General features: G+C 43.0%; 1 protein-coding gene and 1 long non-coding RNA gene across 24 annotated transcripts in view; one reads left to right on the top strand and one right to left on the bottom strand.

Moving 5' to 3' along the window:
• GRIP1 (glutamate receptor interacting protein 1) overlaps window positions 1-16,557 on the top strand; it is a 541,298-nt gene that overhangs the window by 364,744 nt on the left and 159,997 nt on the right. The gene's annotated exons all lie outside the window — the stretch shown is intronic.
• The window catches only part of LOC128326188 (uncharacterized), a 63,495-nt gene continuing 48,731 nt past the window's right edge, over window positions 1,794-16,557 (bottom strand). Inside the window, exons 3-4 of the long non-coding RNA XR_008307880.1 lie at window positions 14,510-14,596; window positions 1,794-1,929 (exon numbers count right to left, since the gene is read on the bottom strand). This is a non-coding gene — a long non-coding RNA (uncharacterized LOC128326188). The remainder of the gene's footprint in view (window positions 1,930-14,509; window positions 14,597-16,557) is intronic.

The raw sequence follows: 16,557 nt of genomic DNA, 5'->3' as shown, positions 1-16,557 counted from the left end.
TGCTGAAAAATGACATTTCCCACAACATACTGTACATTGGATTGACTAGGAATAATAATAAGAAATTATAGAAAATGTAGGATGAAATTAGGAAAACTCTTCTGACATAACATATTTTAATCTATGCTATACACCTGAAGAAAATTTATGTTAGAGTGTCCAAATTAGTCTGGTTAGCAGAAACAACGAATTCCTCCTGCAGCACTTTGAAGACTAAATTATGTATGTGGCCTGAGCTTTTATAAGCTGGGATCCAAATAACTGCTTGACCCATTCCACATGCCTAAGGAAGATCTAGGGTTGTGATTTTCAAAGAGCAGTCCATGCCATACCATTTCCAAAATGGAGACTTTTGAAAACAATATGTCATGTTGCAAAAAGATCTTCTGTTTGAAGGGTTTTAAAAAAAATCTCACTGGGAATACCCAAGTCTTGGATCCCAGTCAATTGCTCTAGCCTAGTGTGTAACCTGCAGCTGTACAGCCCATTGATTTCACATTAAAACTGGATAGAACTTGCATATGAGGGAAAATTCTGTATTAGCTGTCAAAAATTAAAAAAAATCTGAGATTTTATTTCAGGGGAAAAAATTAATTGCATCTTTCTAGATAAAATGGTTTCAACACACAGTTTTTAAGGTTCCTAAAATGCAGTACAAGATTTGTTTTCCCTCTTCTAATCTAGTCATGTTCCCTCACATAGTTTTATTGATGTATTTTGGTTCTTCCAATAGAAGTGGACTGGTTTTCTAAATATTCTTAACAGCTGCACTTCAAGTAATGCTTGTAAGAACTCTAAAAAAAGGAACACATCAAGCTCAGGCTCCATCTTTACATAAACAGGCTGACTGTTTCAAAAGCAGCATGTCAGAATCTGACTCAATCCAGTCAAGGCTATGCACATTTAAGTCCAAAATAATGGACACTAAATTTTTTCTAGATTTTGCCCTATGTTTTTGTGTTAAAAAAAGTTGGTTTTTTGGACACAACTGATTATCAAAAACAAAAACAAAGTATCACCTAGATTCAAAACAATACACAGGGTACAATGAGAATCCAAAAAAGTCCAACGAACAGTATACTATTAACCTTACAGAAATTTAATAATAGCAGAATTTGCAAATAGGATTGACAGTCCTCATGTGAAAAAATCCAGTATTGGTCCAAAAACTTGTGTGTATCACTTATTAGAGACTGTCATTAGATTCTTAAATTGAAGCCAGATGTGTTTCAACCCTCTGATTGTCTTCCTCAGTGGCTTGAAGATTATAAAAAAGTCTCCCAATGTTGGGTTCAGTTACTCCTACTGTACATATCTATAATAAAATATCAAAATACGATACAAATTTTGATAAAATGACCAATTGAAAACAATATAATAAATTTATAACAAATCTACTTAAACATATAAAATATATTCAAATCTCTGATGTTAAAACCTTAACAAAATCCTGTTGTCATTTAGTACCAGTGTTCAAGGCATCTGGGTATAGGTATATCTTATCTCTCCTTTGGTCAGAAGAAGTCTGACCATGAGAGCTTAAATAGTTAGATACCGTATGTGAATCTGTGTGTTGTTGCATTATTTGTTTTAGCCTTTTCTATTTACCATTATTCAGGATGGTGATACTGGATTGGCACTTTGTCCCAAATTTTCTTTTTCCAGTATTCCTTTTGATGTGAAAATTTCAAGCAGTCTCTCCAACACATGCTGAAAGTCAAATATTACATGTGATGCACACAACTGTGCACACAACTGTGCACACAACTGCCGTGCCACCCCTAGGGGGGCTGTTGTAATTCAAGCTTTTCAAGGAGGCACCACACAGCCAGATCCTCATGGGTAAAGATCCACAGGTAAAAGTCGGTGATTTTCAAAGCTGTGGTTGGTATACCCTGGAGGTCCTTGTAGTTCACTGTAGGCCAGCCTCTACATAAAATGTAAGCAAAAGGAAAAATTGTAATTGCATCAAGACTCCCTCCCCCTCTAAAAATGGGGTACCTGCATTTATTTGATGCCTCAGAAGAGATGCAGTTCCCATCAGAGTTTGAGAACTACTGCTATGAATTAGTCCAGCCACATTCTATGAGAGCAACATGAGAAGCTTTAATGATTTATAATGGGACAGTAACTCTAACAGTGTATACAGGCTCATGTCCTAGTCCCCCTGCCCCCAACTTTGAAAGTACTGTCCTGTGCAATTGTTTCATGGTGTGGATTGTCTAGAACTATCAGTTTTGTTTCACATTCTACTCAGCTCCAAGAGGGTTCATAATTTCATTGCTATAGATACCAGGCTATGTCCTGGCAATTCAATCATAGCTGATATGATTAATCAAAATAAAGCTGATTAATCAGGTACTTAAAAATAAAGGTATTTTTCCCCTTCACTTACTGAAGGTAAAAGAAACCCTAAAATATCTCATTTGCATTACAATTTGCAATTTGCATTACATTTTGTATCCAGGCTGGTCTCCATTTGAAAAGAGAACAAGCCTTCCTTGATCTTGGTAATCTGCTAATTCAATTTTCAATTAACTTTTTATTTCCAAGTCTCGGTGGATTTCTGTTATAGACGAGGAACAATAGGCATTATCAGTTGTAGCTAATTGAACACCCAGAAGATCTTGCTGTCAATAATGAAAAACTATGTAGTCCACTTGCTACACCTATGAATTTGGCAATCTTCACATTCTGTATACCTTTCCAATGTTTATATATTTACTCATAATAAGTATTTTACAAAACAATGACTACTAGGTTTAAAAGCTTGTCATATCATCACAGGTTTAAAGGGATAAGTAAATGCACATCTCATTCCAGCTTTGGCTGTCAATTTAATTCTAACAGATGAAACAAAGGATTCTGATATATTGCAGATCCAAATGTACTAGAGACGAGTGTTGATTTCCGCTAAGTTTCTTAAGAAGGTGGAAAAGAGAATTGTGCAATATATGTGGTATTCTTCTTGTTGTAAGTAGAAAAATTGTGCTCCTCTACTCCCTTAATATCTGTGGTTGCTTTTTGTTACCACTATAAATGATATTATTAATTGTAATAAATTAAAATTTTAACTTTATCCTGCCTTTCCTTCAAAGAGTTCAAGGTGGCGTAAAGTGGTCCCTCTAATTTTTTTTTCATCTCTGTGTGGAATGAGTTTTGTTCTGGGCAGCAGTATCAAGGCACTGTGTGTGCAGATGCATTCAGAGTGCAGCCTTCCTAATTAAACCTGAGCGGGATCTAAAATTAACTGAGCAGACATCAGAGAACTTGTGAGTGCGCACACATGTGCATGCCTTAGAGGGAACAGTGGTGGTGTACATGGCCCCTTTTTGTCCTTATAACAACCTTGTTGGGAAAGCTAAGCTGAGAAGGAGTGACTAGCTTAAATGAGTCTCATAGCTGAGTAAGGATCTGAACCCAGGTCTCCCCACTCCTAGTCCAATGTTAACCACTGTACCAGACTGGATCTCAGAGAATATATATACAGCCTCAAAATAATTATTGAGGGTCCTTGTTTCATTCCTAAATCTTAGTATATAATGTTCATGGTGATAGTTCTATAAAAGTTGTATTTATCACCTTGTGGTAAAATCATCCCTTGAACATCTGAGCTTTCACCAACATATAAAAACTAAATATTGATAGAATGTGAAATAACCTTAGCTTGGTAGTTGTAACATTATTGTTATTATTATTTAATAGCCTTAGTTCTTTATTGAATAATCTATTCAAGTGAGTTATATTCAGTTTCAGCAGTTCTTCCTGCTACCTTCCCACAATGGAGGGAAGTAAGAAGTGGGGTCCCCCAGGGATCTGTACTCGGACCGGTGCTTTTTAATTGATTCATAAATGATCTAGAAGTTGGGGTAAGCAGCAAGGTGGCCAAATTTGCAGACAATACCAGGGGCGTAGCTATAATTGAACGAAAGGGTTCAAAGAACACGGACCCCAGCTCCAGAGGGCCCTCCAGCTACATCCCTCCCTATTTTCTTCATTATCTCCCTCAGTCTGGGGGGCCACCAGAAAGAGGGATGAACACGGGCCCCCTCTCTCCTAACTACGCCCCTGGATGATACCAAACTCTTTTGGTTAGTGAAATCCAAAAGAGATTGTGAGGAGCTCCAAAAGGATCTCTCCAAACTGGGTGAGTGGGCAACAAAATGGCAAATGTTGTTCAGTCTTGGCCAGTGGAAAGTGATGCATATTGGGACAAAAAAAACAACCAAGTATATGCTGATGGGATCTGAGCTGTTGGTGACTGACCAGGAGAGGGATCTTGGGGTCATGGTGGACAGCTCGTTGGAAGTGTTGACTCAATGTGCGGTAGCTGTGAAAAAAGGCCAATTCCATGCTAGGGATCATTAGGAAAGAGATTGAAAAAAAATGCTAATGTTATAATGCCCTTATACAAAACTATGGTGCAGCCACACCTGGAGTACTGCATACAATTCTGGTCACTACATATTTAAAAAGGACATTGTAGAACTGGAAAAGGTGCAGAAGAGGGCAACCAAGGTAATCAGATGAGGTTGGAGGTGGCTATAGGCCACCACCAGCCTCAAAGGCAGGATGCCTCTGAGTACCAGTTGCTGGGGAGTCACAGCAGGAGAGGGAGCATGCCCTCAACAGGCAGGAGCCTGTAGGCTTCCAGTGGCATCTGGTGGGCCACTATGTGAAACAGGGTGCTGGACTAGTTGGGCCTTGGGCCTGATCAAGCAAGGCTGTTCTTATGTTCAAGGAACATTCAAGGATAGTGATTTCAGTTCAGCAATTTTGGACCTTGCAGCCCAGCATTCCGACTTGGGGCTCAGCAACCTAGTGATTCTGTTTCGAAGGATAGGTTTGGAACACAGAGAGTTCTTGGCAAGGTAGACTCTGGGGAAGTAGCAGGAAGTCTGGCCTTCAGCCTCCCATGACAACAACAACATACATCCCTCCCAGGAACATTCACACACATGTCTGAGGGACAGGACTTTTAAAAGGTTCTGTCGTCTGAAAGTCTTAATGGTGGAAAAACTTTAGATTTCAAAGTGGTCAAAGGGTCCAGGGGGAGGATGTGGGTGCAATGGTGGCTGTTCAGAGGAAGCACAAAACAAAACGACTCTGTTATGCCAAATCTGCATAACTGGCTTGAGATCTGATCTTGGTTACATTTCGTGGTGCTCTGATGGTTTAATGGTTCTCCAGCTTCAAATACTCTTTAATGCTAAGGATTCTTTTGCTGTGTCAGGAACTTTGGCTTCATTAAGAATGCACAGGATTCAGTGGGAGGCGGGGTGTGTCAGCTTTTACTAGGCAACCTCTGCACCTGTTCAGCCTCTGCACAGCACTACTGTTTGATCCAAGGAGAGGCCAACTTTCTACGGGCATCAATGCTCCATTTCCCTTGCTTTCTTTAGAAAGCCTGAGTCTCACAAGGTGCAGGAGAACAGGCTTTCCTTATTTATTTATTTATTTATTTATTCATTCATTCATATGCAAATAGGATTACATATGTTGCATCTCCCACATATTACAACTATATTGTCCTCAAATTCAGGCTTCAGTAGAATAATTTATGAAATAATTTAATTTTTAGTGAGCAGAAGTGCTTTGAAAAAAATGACCCACACAGCTGGATCCTGTTCTCTGCCTCATAGAGGCTCCCAGTACGGCCACTTCATTTGCTTGCATTAATTCCTGGTTGCTGAATCTAGCTAGTGATAGAGTCCAGCTGCCAAAATCCAACTTATTAGCATCCAACAGCTTGTGGCATCACAGTAGTGCCAATCTAATGCCACTACCAAGGTAGTGTCATTCATTTTTTTTAACTGTATCAAAAAATGTAGAATTCATACTCAACTTTAAATAACCTTGTTTTGCTGTTCTTTGTTTTTTTGCTGTTTTGCAAGCTTCCTTTTTCAAAGGTAGCAAATCAATCAACTATCAAAGCTGATGCTGACTCTAAATCATAGTGGTGTTGAGAGTTCGGAGTTAATAGTGACTCTTAGAAGGAAATAGCAAGTGCAACAAAAGGACCAGAGAAGTAGCATGTTTGTAAATGTGCTATTTAGAGTAACTGTTTGAAATGCATTATCAGCCTCTAGCAATGTAAAATTGGGCTCTTTGAACCATTGAATAGAAGGTGATTGATCACTTCATTGATGATTTGCCCACAGACTCCCTGACAAGCCTGAGTGAAAAAGCACAATTTATGTGCATAACAGATTGTTGACATTTTGCAGGTTTATGAAGCAGATAATTCAGGCTATGTATATTACGCATCTGGAAGAAAATACCCTGCCTGTGTATTCCTCTCTTACTTTCTCCAGTGTTGCAGAGGTATTGTGGCATAATATTAGCTCTAATGCTTTAAAATTCGACTTCTAAAAGTGGAGTTCTCAACCATTTTTTAGCTCTTGTCTGAAAATCTTGACTTCACTGCAGCTTCAAACTAATCTTCAGATGTAGGCAATTTTCCCAGCAGATGCAGTAGACAGTATTATCATAAATTATTTTTACTTGGGTATTTCATCAACTTCATCAACATTTAATATTTAGTATTTTATCCTGCTTTTAATCTCCATAGCGCTTTGCACATATTTAGGCAAGAAGTTTTCCTCTTTAAATGTGTGCTTTTCTTTATTTGATCAAGACACCATGCAGAGGCTTTTATGAAAAATGTGATGATATTACCATGGCTTTGCATATTTTCATGAATATTAGTACTGGCATCGAGCAGACACTTGAATACAAGTTCTGAAATTACTGGCTGTAAAACTGAGGGTGACAATGGATAAGTACAGAGGAAATAAATATATATGGCATTGTCCTGAAAAATATTATTCAGGCCACGAAAGTGCCACTTAATAAGAGATTACTGGCCTCAGTCTCACTTAACAAAAATTTATCTCAGAAATCCCTAGTCCAGAAATCCTTGACTAGTTCAAGGATTTTATGCAGCAGTAGGCTCCTGTGTGTGTTGTGGATTGTAGGCTCAGTGCAGGGCATAGCAAGGCTGAAGTGGACCCTGGGACAAGAAATTAAGAAGGGACCCCTGCCATCTTCTCCCCCCACCCCCACATCTCTTTACTGCAGTCGCCAACTGGGGCAGCCTTGCAAAATAGTTACACATCTTGTCACCTATAGTGAATATGGATTGCCCCTGGTGGAAGATCAATTCCCATTCTCCCTTCTAGCCATAACAAACTCTTCCGTTTTAGTATCAGGCTGTTTTTCTTTATTCCAGGATGAAGGGAAGACACAGCCCTGAACTATGCCTCCAGAACAAAAGCTTGAGTTAAACAAGGGCAGTGCTCAATAGGTCGTATCCTGATTGGGGTTCACTCCATCTTTCAGTTTTAAAATATCTGCTCCAGTGCTAGAAGGAAGACGCAGCCCTGAGAATAGCTATTGGCCATTCTTCCTTCCTCTCTTTTTGGCAGCAGAACAGAAGGGGAGAACACTGAAAATAGCAGCTGTCTGGAAGCCTTGCAATGTTTCCAAGCCAGGAAACAAGGAAGGTGCTCAGGTGTCTGTCCTCTCTCTCTCTCTCTCTCTCTCTCTCTCTCTCTCTCTCTCTCTCTCTCTCTCTCTCTCTCTTCCTCTTTGCCCCTCTAGTAGAGAGGCAGGAAAGGGAGACATAGAGGTTAGCAGCTGCCGAAGTACCGTGTCCATATGCCCGGCAGCCATTCTTGACAGCTGCAGAGTACATGGCCAAGTGCTCATGTAGCTGCTAGCCACTTGGCAGCAGCTTTGCTTACTTCAACCTGAACTTTCAGGCTATAGCCATAAGACCCCACTGCTTTCTAGCATTAACCTGAAAATGTGAAAGTAAACAGCTGGCACTATTGCCATTGTGCCAAGCCGAGCCGCTTCTTTGCCTCTCTGCACTTGGGGGCGGGGAGTAGTGGTGGAGCCTGACCACTGGTGGCCTGTGTGCGGGTGGTCCCACTGACCCCACCCTCATGTCTGATGTCAGAGGTGGGGACTAGCCATGCCACCACGTCTGACATCAGATGTGGGGGGCATGGTCTGGATCCCGAACGGAACCTTGAGGCTCCATTCAGGAGTTGGAATTTAACTCCTAAAGGGGCCGCGCGGCCCCTTCGGAAGCTAAACTAAGCAGCTTTCACAGCGCCAGCCTTTTAACTCCTAAAGGGGCCAGCTGCGTTCGCAGCACAGCCAGGGGCAGGTCTTCCCTAGCAGGGAAGAGCTGCTCCTGGCTGCTTTAGTTTAGCTCCCAAAGGGGCCGCACGGCCCCCACTTGGGAGCTAAACCTGCACCTCTGCATCTGACATCAAACACGTGGTCGGTGTTGGGGCCACAAGGCACGGCCCCTGATTGAGCGCAGCCCGGGTTCTTTGAACCCGTTGGCCCAATGGTGGCTCCACCCCTTGTGGGGAGGGAAAGAACTACAGAGTGTCCAAGTGGCTGCTAAGCTGGATGCAGTGGCTAGGCTGCTGCTGCATTTTGTTGAGGGAGTAGCCCTTGCTGCCTTCTCCTTAGTTTTGCCAGGCTAGGCCCTACTCCAGGGGTGGTGGGAAAACCTGACCATTCAGCTGTTGTTGAGTTACAGCTTCCATCATCCCCAGCCACACACCTAGAGAGCCCTGTCCTACTCCTATGCTTGTGAAATGCATGTGATGGGCAAAGAATAGAGAGGTGGGGAATTAAAGTGGGTTGTGGGGGCAGATTGCAGACAAGCGGATGGGTGATTATCCCCTTCAGTCTTATTTGTATCACTGTAATAGAAGATGCCTTAAATGTGTTCTAGAAAGGAAGCAGAATGGAGGGCACATAAATTCCAGAAAAACAATCAGAACGGTGTCCGGTAAGAAGGTCTGAGTATTCTCTAGATCATTCTGCAGAACAGACTGTATCATCATCTGATGCAGAGACTGAGACAGGGCCACATAGATAAACCAGACTGCAAAGAACTACACAAAGGCAATGTTGATATGTTGTGCTTTTATCCTACTTTAGTACCAATTTTAATGATTAATTTATTTATTTATTTATTTGCATCTATCTATTCGTCTATCTATCAGATTTCTATGCTGCCTGACATGTACTTCCCTAGGTGGTGTACATAAGTTAAAACACAACAAGTATAATACAGGATAAAATGATTGAAACAATTTTATGATTTAAAACATACCTTTTAAAATTAATTAATTAAAAGCCCAAGAAAGCAGGTGTGTCTTAAAGCTCTTTTTAAAAACAGCCAGAGATGGAGAAGCTCTAATTTTGACAGAGAGTGCATTCCAGAGTCCTGGGGCAGCCACAGATAAGGCCCAGTCCCAAGGAGCCACCAAATGAGCCAGTGGTAGAGCCCTAAGTGGACTTTCCCAGACGATAGGCAGGAAGGATCATAGGATCATGACAAAGGAGGAGCTCTCTTAAATACCCTGGACCTAAGGCATTAAGGGCTTAGAAGTAAAATCTGTAAGTCATTTGCTTGAAACGAGTGATGTGAGAAAGTATGCTGTTCCTTAGGCCAGTGCATTGGATATTTATGATATCGGAATGATATTGACAATATAAGATATAATTTCCAATTTTATATAGGGAAGCCTATATCAGATTGGAAATATCTGATCAGATAATGGGGACATCGGGGGAAATATCAGAGCCACTATCGGAGAATCAAAGCACCAAGTGGTGACAGTCAGTGGAATTTCAAAATGGAGTCTGCATCCAAAGATTACAGTCTTTTCCCCCACAGTCAAAGCTAGGGGAAAAGAGCCATCTTCTGCCATCTATTTGCAGACCTGGCTGTGCATTTATTTATTTATACAGCCAATTATTTGTTTACCAATGTAAAAATTAAGTGGTAGATTCTTGGATGTGACATCTCTTCTTCCTCCGTTCTCGGATACAAGTACAGATTCTGGCTTACTTTTAACAAATAGTTACAAATCAAAGGATGGCCAAATTAACTTGAAATTGAATACACAAAGTCCCTTCATCCTTCTTTGCGTGTCTGCCAAATTTCAGAGTTCTTTGCCTGGCCATTTTCACCCCACCAATTTTTTGTTGTTGTTTCCCCATAGACTTCTATGGAGATTGGAAAAAGATTTAATTTAATACTTTCCAAAGCATAATCTGAATTACGTCAAAATAAGTTATTTTTAAAGGTTTTAGCCATGAGCACCATCACCAAATTGGATATCAAATGCTTTGTCAACAAAATATGCAGTCCTTCAACCCCTATTGTCCACAATATGCAATCCTTCAACCACAGTTGCCCACTGTGTGTATGTGTATTCCAAACAAGAGGCTACAAGATGCAGTATTAGCCGCCATGTAAAATGCTGTATCTGTTTTCTTACATTTTTACTACAATGCATGTGGAAGAAAATGTTGATAGCTTTTATACATAACTTTATGGCATTTATACATAAACTAAAAAAATAAATAGATGTCCATCTTCTTGCCAATGGAAAATGCATTTGTAGTTAGCTGCATAAAAAGTGTTTTCTGTAGTCACTGAGTTAGGGGAATTGCTGGCACAGCAGTTGCCTGAGAACAACATAATGACTTGCTGGAAATTGTTTGTTTATCGCAGGCTGTCTAATCTCTCAGCCAGAGGAAATTAAAAGAGAGAGAGAGAGAGAGAGAGAGAGAGAGGAGAGAGTGTACTTCTGTAATGAATTCAACTCAAGGAAAACATCTACACAGTAATGTTATTTCTGCTATAGTGTTAAATATGGACACCTGCAGCATGACTCTCTGGAAGAGAAAGAGGAAAAGTGACAGCACTGTATATGTTGTGTACATTTCCCGTTGTAGGTAAATATTTCATTCCTCTGTGACTCAGCGTTTAGTTTGCTTTGCTGAGGAGTGTTGCCAATTAGCATCTTGCCAGGGCTAGATGAACTTGAATCCCCTTCGGGGATGGAGCTGCTCTGGGAAGAGCATCTAGGTTCCAAATTCCCTCCCTGACATCTCCAAGATAGGGCTGAGAGAGATTGCAACCTTGGAGAAGCCGCTGCCAGTCTGGGTAGACAATACTGAACTGGATGGACCGATGGTCTGACTCAGTATATGGCAGCTTCCTATGTTCCTATAACTTCATTTATACTAAACAATAAATAATAATAAATAATAAACTTTATTTGTTAGCCACCCCATAACAAATTGTTCTCTGGGCAGCTCACAACACTTTCTTAAAACATCAAATAAAAACACATCACAGTAAAACACAACAGACCAAGAGGTGGGGGAGAATACAAAATACAATACAAAGCAATTAAAAAACTTTTGTTAAAAATCCGTTTTAAAAATCAAATTTAAAAACCAAAATTTAAAAGGCCTGAGTGAACAAAAGGTCTTACCTGGCGTCTAAAGATTAAAGTAACAAAGCCAGGCGAACCTCACTGGGGAAGCTTCCATAAATGGGGTGCAGCCATCAAAAAGGTCCTCTCCCTAGTAGCCACCCCCCCCCCACCTTACCTCATTTGGCAGCGGCACTCAGAGCCGGGCCTCCAAAGAAGATCTTAATACGCGGGTTGAGGCATGTGGGGCAAGGCACTCTCTCAGGTAACTCGGTCCCAAGCCATGGAGGGCTTTAAAGGTTAAAACCAACACTTTGAATTGGGCCCGGAAATGTACTGGGAGCCAGTGCAAGTGACGAAACTCTGGGATAATATGCTCAAAACGTCCCATCTCAGTTAATAGTCTTGAAGACCTATTTTGTACTCGGAATGTGCAAGCTGGCTCACATCATGCCAGGCTCTCCATTAATCCATCCCAGTTTGGGTAGTCCAAGGTTGATCCGGCTCAGCCCCCAAAGGGTGTGTGTGTGCTGGTCCATGTTTGAACCGCACCATTCCCTGGTTTGTAGAACTGCCTCATGGGCTGGCTTGGGAGGGATAACACTTGTGAAGGGGAACCCAGCCTAACCCTTTAAAAGCACAGGGCATCTCCTAGCCTAAAAAGGCTTTCCTTTAAAAAAAAAAAAAAACAGCGGTGGGAGGGCGAAATGTTTTTATTTACCTTTTTAATGAAGCCTCTCTGGTGGCGGGGGGTAACCGCTGCGGTGGTGGGAGCTCCTCCAAGTCCCACCCGCCAACAGGTGGAATGGTCACATTTCATTTTTAAAATGAAGCCCCCTGGCAGCGGGGACTGTGGGAGCGGCCACTGCAGCTTGGGAGGCGGCAGCAAGGGCTCCTCCAACCGCCCCACCACCCTCCCAAATGATAGTCCGGGCCGGCTGTGGCCCTGTTTGGGGGCACACATATGCACACACCACCAGTGAGGCTTTATTTAAAAGGTAAAGAAAAGCATTTTGCTCACCACCCCCACTGCTCTGACATTTTAAAAGAAAAGCCGTTTTAGGCTAGGAGACCCTCTGAACATGGTAGGGTAAGGTGACTGAGCAGATGGTGGCCTCTCAGCTCTAGGCAATTTTGGATGATGCAGATTGTCTAGACCCTTTTCAAACCGGCTTCCATAGGGGCTATGAGGTTGAGACTGCCTTGGTCGGCCTGATGGATGATCTCCAACTGGCTATCGACAGAGGGAGTGTGACTCTGATGATTCTTTTGGATCTCTCTCTGGCTTTCGATACCATTGACCATGATATCCTTCTGGACCATGATATCCGCATGAGGGAGGTGGGATTGGGTGGCACTGTTTTACAGTGGTCCCACTCCCAGCTCTCTGGCAGATTCCAGATGGTGTCACTTGGAGACTGTTTTTCCGGTAAGCGAGAACTGAAGTGTGGACGGAGTCCCACAAGGCTCCATACTGTCTCCAATGCTCTTTAATATCTACATGAAACCACTGGGAGAGATCATCAGGAGGTTTGGTGCTGGGTGTTATCAATATGCTGATGACACCCAGATCTACTTATCCATGACAACCTCATCAGGAAATGGCATATCTTCCTTAAACGCCTGCCTGGAGGCAGTAATGGGCTGGATAAGGAATAACAAACTGATGTTGAATCCAAAGAAGATGGAGGTACTGACTGTGGGGGTACAGGACCCTAGAGGTGGTTTTGATCTGCCTGTTCTGGATGGCATTACACTCCCCCTGAAAGATCGTGTACATAGCTTGGGAGTGCTCCTGGACCCAAAGCTCTCCCTGGTTTCTCAGGTTGAGGAGGTGGCCAAGAGCTCTTTTTATCAACTTCGGCTGATACATCAGCTACGTCCATTTCTAGAGGCAAATGACCTTAAAACAGTGATACATAAGTTGATAAGCTCCTGGCTTGACTACTGTGATGTGCTCTACATGGGGCTGCCTTTGTATGTAGTCTGGAAACTACAATTGGTACAGGATGTGGCAGCCAGATTAGACCACATAACACCGGTTTTGAAAGAACTGCACTGGGTGCCGATATGTTTCTGGGTGAAATACAAAGTGCTGGTTATTACCTATAAAGCCCTTAACAGCTTAGATCTGGGCTATTTAAGAGAGCGTCTCCTTTGTCATAAACCCTGCCACCTGTTACCGTCTTCTGGAGAGGTCCGGTTATGGTTGCCATCGGCTCGTTCAGTGGCAACCCATGACCGGGCTTTCTCTGTGGCTGCCCCAAGGCTTTGGAATATGCTCCCTACTGAAATAAGAGCATCTCCTTCTCTGCTTGTTTTCAGGATGAATGTCAAGACTCTCCTGTTTTCTCAGGCTTTTAATTAGAATTCATTTTAATAATTTTAATACCTTGTTTTAATATCTATTTTATTCTGTTGTTTTTATTGTCATGTATTTTAATTTGCAACTTTTAAGTATTTTAAATTTTTTACACCGCCTAGAGATGTACATATCCAGGTGGCACAGAAATATGACAAATAAACAAACTTGTAATGGAAAATCATAGCTGGCCTTTACAAGTACCGTATTTTACGGACTATAAGACGCTACGGACTATAAGATGCACCTTAATTTTAATCCAGTTTTTCAGAGTTTTAACATATTAAACTGTTAAAACATATAAGACGCTCCTGAATTTTGGTGGATATTTTTCAAGGAAAAAAGTGAGTCTTATAGTCCATAAAATATGGTATACGCCCCCCCACCCCCCACCTCACACACACACACTGCGAGCTGGCCTGCAAGCTGTCTTGGCCAGCTCACGCCCAGACCAGAACTGGCTGGGGTGGCCAAATATGGACTGGATTTGAGCCAAACCAGGCTAACATCCAGTTCGCACATCTCTATTTTGCAGTTTCCAGATTGCAGTTGATTGCAGCTGCATCTGATTGCAGCTGCAGTTTCCAGATCGTTTTCAAAGGCAGCCCCACGTACAATGCATTTCAGTAATCTAAGCAAGAGGTTACCAGAGCATGAGTAACTGTGGCCAAGCTATCTCTGTGCAGGTAAGATCACAGATGGCATATCAGTCGGAGCTGATAAGAGATACTCTGAGCCACAGAGACCACTTTAGCCCCTATCGACAGTGTTGGATAAATGAGTGTCGCCAGACTGCGAACCTGGTCCTTCAGGGGGAGTGCAACCCCCATCTGAACATAATTCCCCCAGGCAGAGGAACCACCAACCAGCAGTACTTTTGTCTTACCTGCATTGAGTCTCTGCTTGTTCACCTTCATCCAGTCAGTTACTGCATCCAGGCACTGATTCAGGATAGTCATCTCCTCACCTGCATCTGATGAAAAAGAGAGCTACAACTGAGTGCCATCTGCATATTGATAAATAGCAGTCACCTGGAAGGGGTGGTGCAGAGGCAAACAATCAGGGCTCTGCCCAATAGAGCTCATCTCCCAGGCCCTGGCTTAGAGTGATCTTAGATAGCAGTCACCTGGGAAGGGTGGAAAGGTCACCTTGAAGGGGTGGTTGCTTGGAAGTTTGAGGCCTACCACATGCGTCAACCCTTGTCCTTCATGGTTGGTGAAGTCTTCAAGGGAGGGACAGGGTCAGTGAGTGGCGGGGGTGGTGAATGCCCCTCTAGAGCTGCAGGTGGTCTCCCCTTGTCTGAAAGAGGCAGTCATTAGGCCCTAATGACTTTCCCAGATAGGGCCAGTTATTTATGTGGAAGTTGAAGAGTAACGGTGCCAGAACGCAGCCTTGTTTTACACCCTTTTGTGTAACGATGGCACTAGTGAGATGTCCCTGCTGTTTGCACCTTACTTTGAGCAATGTGTCAGTATGTAGCATACGTATTAAGTATAACAATCACAGTTCGATCAAGGAGGCCTCTAGCTTCTCCCATAATTTAACTCTCAAAATGGAGTCAAAAGCCTCTTTAATGTCAATGAAGGCTACATACAGGGAGGATGTGTTGGAGGAAGAGTACTTTTCAGGAAGGTGCTGGAGTACTAGGCACTGGTCAATAGTAGACTGGTCCTCACGGAAGCTAGCCTGCTCCTCCGCCAGCAGATTTTCTTGCTCCAACCAGTCCTGTAATTTCCAGTGCAGGTGTGTCACATAAAGTTTGCTGATTGTGTTGAGCAGGCTAATAGGCCTGTAGTTGGCAGGGTCATTTTTGCTGCCCTTTTAAGAGATGGGGCAATTATTGCAGTCCCCCAGTCCTTGGGGACATGGCCATGTGTATCAATGAAGGTAAATAGTGAGGCCAGAATGAGGGCCCACCATTCCAGGTTGTTTTGAATGGCCTCAGGTGGGATCAGGGCCTCCCCAGGGGCCTACCCTGGGAGATGGGATAAATAATGGAAGAACTGCCTTGCTGGACCAAACCAAAGTCCATCTAGTCTAGCTTTGTATTGCAAGCAATAGCCAGTAAAATCCCTCTGGAACCTCACAAACACAGCATGTTGGCAAACTGCCACCAGGACAGGAGTGTAGGGAAGCCACTGTCAGCCCCAGTTCAGCTCACCAGCCATGGCCCCTGCATCTGACATCAGATGCAGGGGGGCATGGCACACTTGCAAATGGAGCCATGTGCCCCATTTTCAAGCATATTCCTCCCAGCACTATATTTGCAGCGAGGCCAGGAGCAGCTCTCCCAGCTTTAAAAGTTTGTGAGCGCGCCACACCCCCTTGTATCTGATGTCAAATGCAGGGGGCGTGGCTGGGCCACAAGCCACGGCCCCAGAGTGCGGCAACCCGTGTTCTTTGAACCCATTTGCACAATGGTGGCTCCACCCCTGCACCAGGATATTGTCAAATCAGATTCATTTTATATTTGAAAGGCATTTGTTTCTCTGTGAATGAATACCAATCACTTCGTAACAACTTGTAGATTCTGTTCCTTCATGGTCTTCCCAGTGGTGGCTTGAGTGCTGGAGCTGCCCAAGCCAATAACCTGATGCATTTGGTGTTGGGGTGTGTGGCCAGCATCAGGGTGCAAGCCCCACTTATCAAACACAGATCAACCAGCCAGAGAAAGGGTCCACCAGTGGCTAGATCTATCAGTCCTTGTGCTAGCTAACTGGGAAATGCTGCTGGGTGTCAGGGAGTGGCAAGCAGCATGTCAGGTGAGGTGATGACCCTGGGCAGTGGGGTGGGATGCTTGCACTTGGTGCCTCACTTGGTGCAGGCACCACCTGAAGCCATCACCTCACCTTGCCTCATTGGTAAGCCACCCCTTGGTCTTCCATATAAAAACATTTGTTGTAGTCGTAGTTGTTGATAGAGGTTGTACTTTGA

Source organism: Hemicordylus capensis, chromosome 5, assembly GCF_027244095.1.
Source record: "Hemicordylus capensis ecotype Gifberg chromosome 5, rHemCap1.1.pri, whole genome shotgun sequence".
Lineage (NCBI taxonomy): Eukaryota > Metazoa > Chordata > Lepidosauria > Squamata > Cordylidae > Hemicordylus > Hemicordylus capensis.
This window is presented reverse-complemented; position numbering and strand designations above follow the sequence as displayed.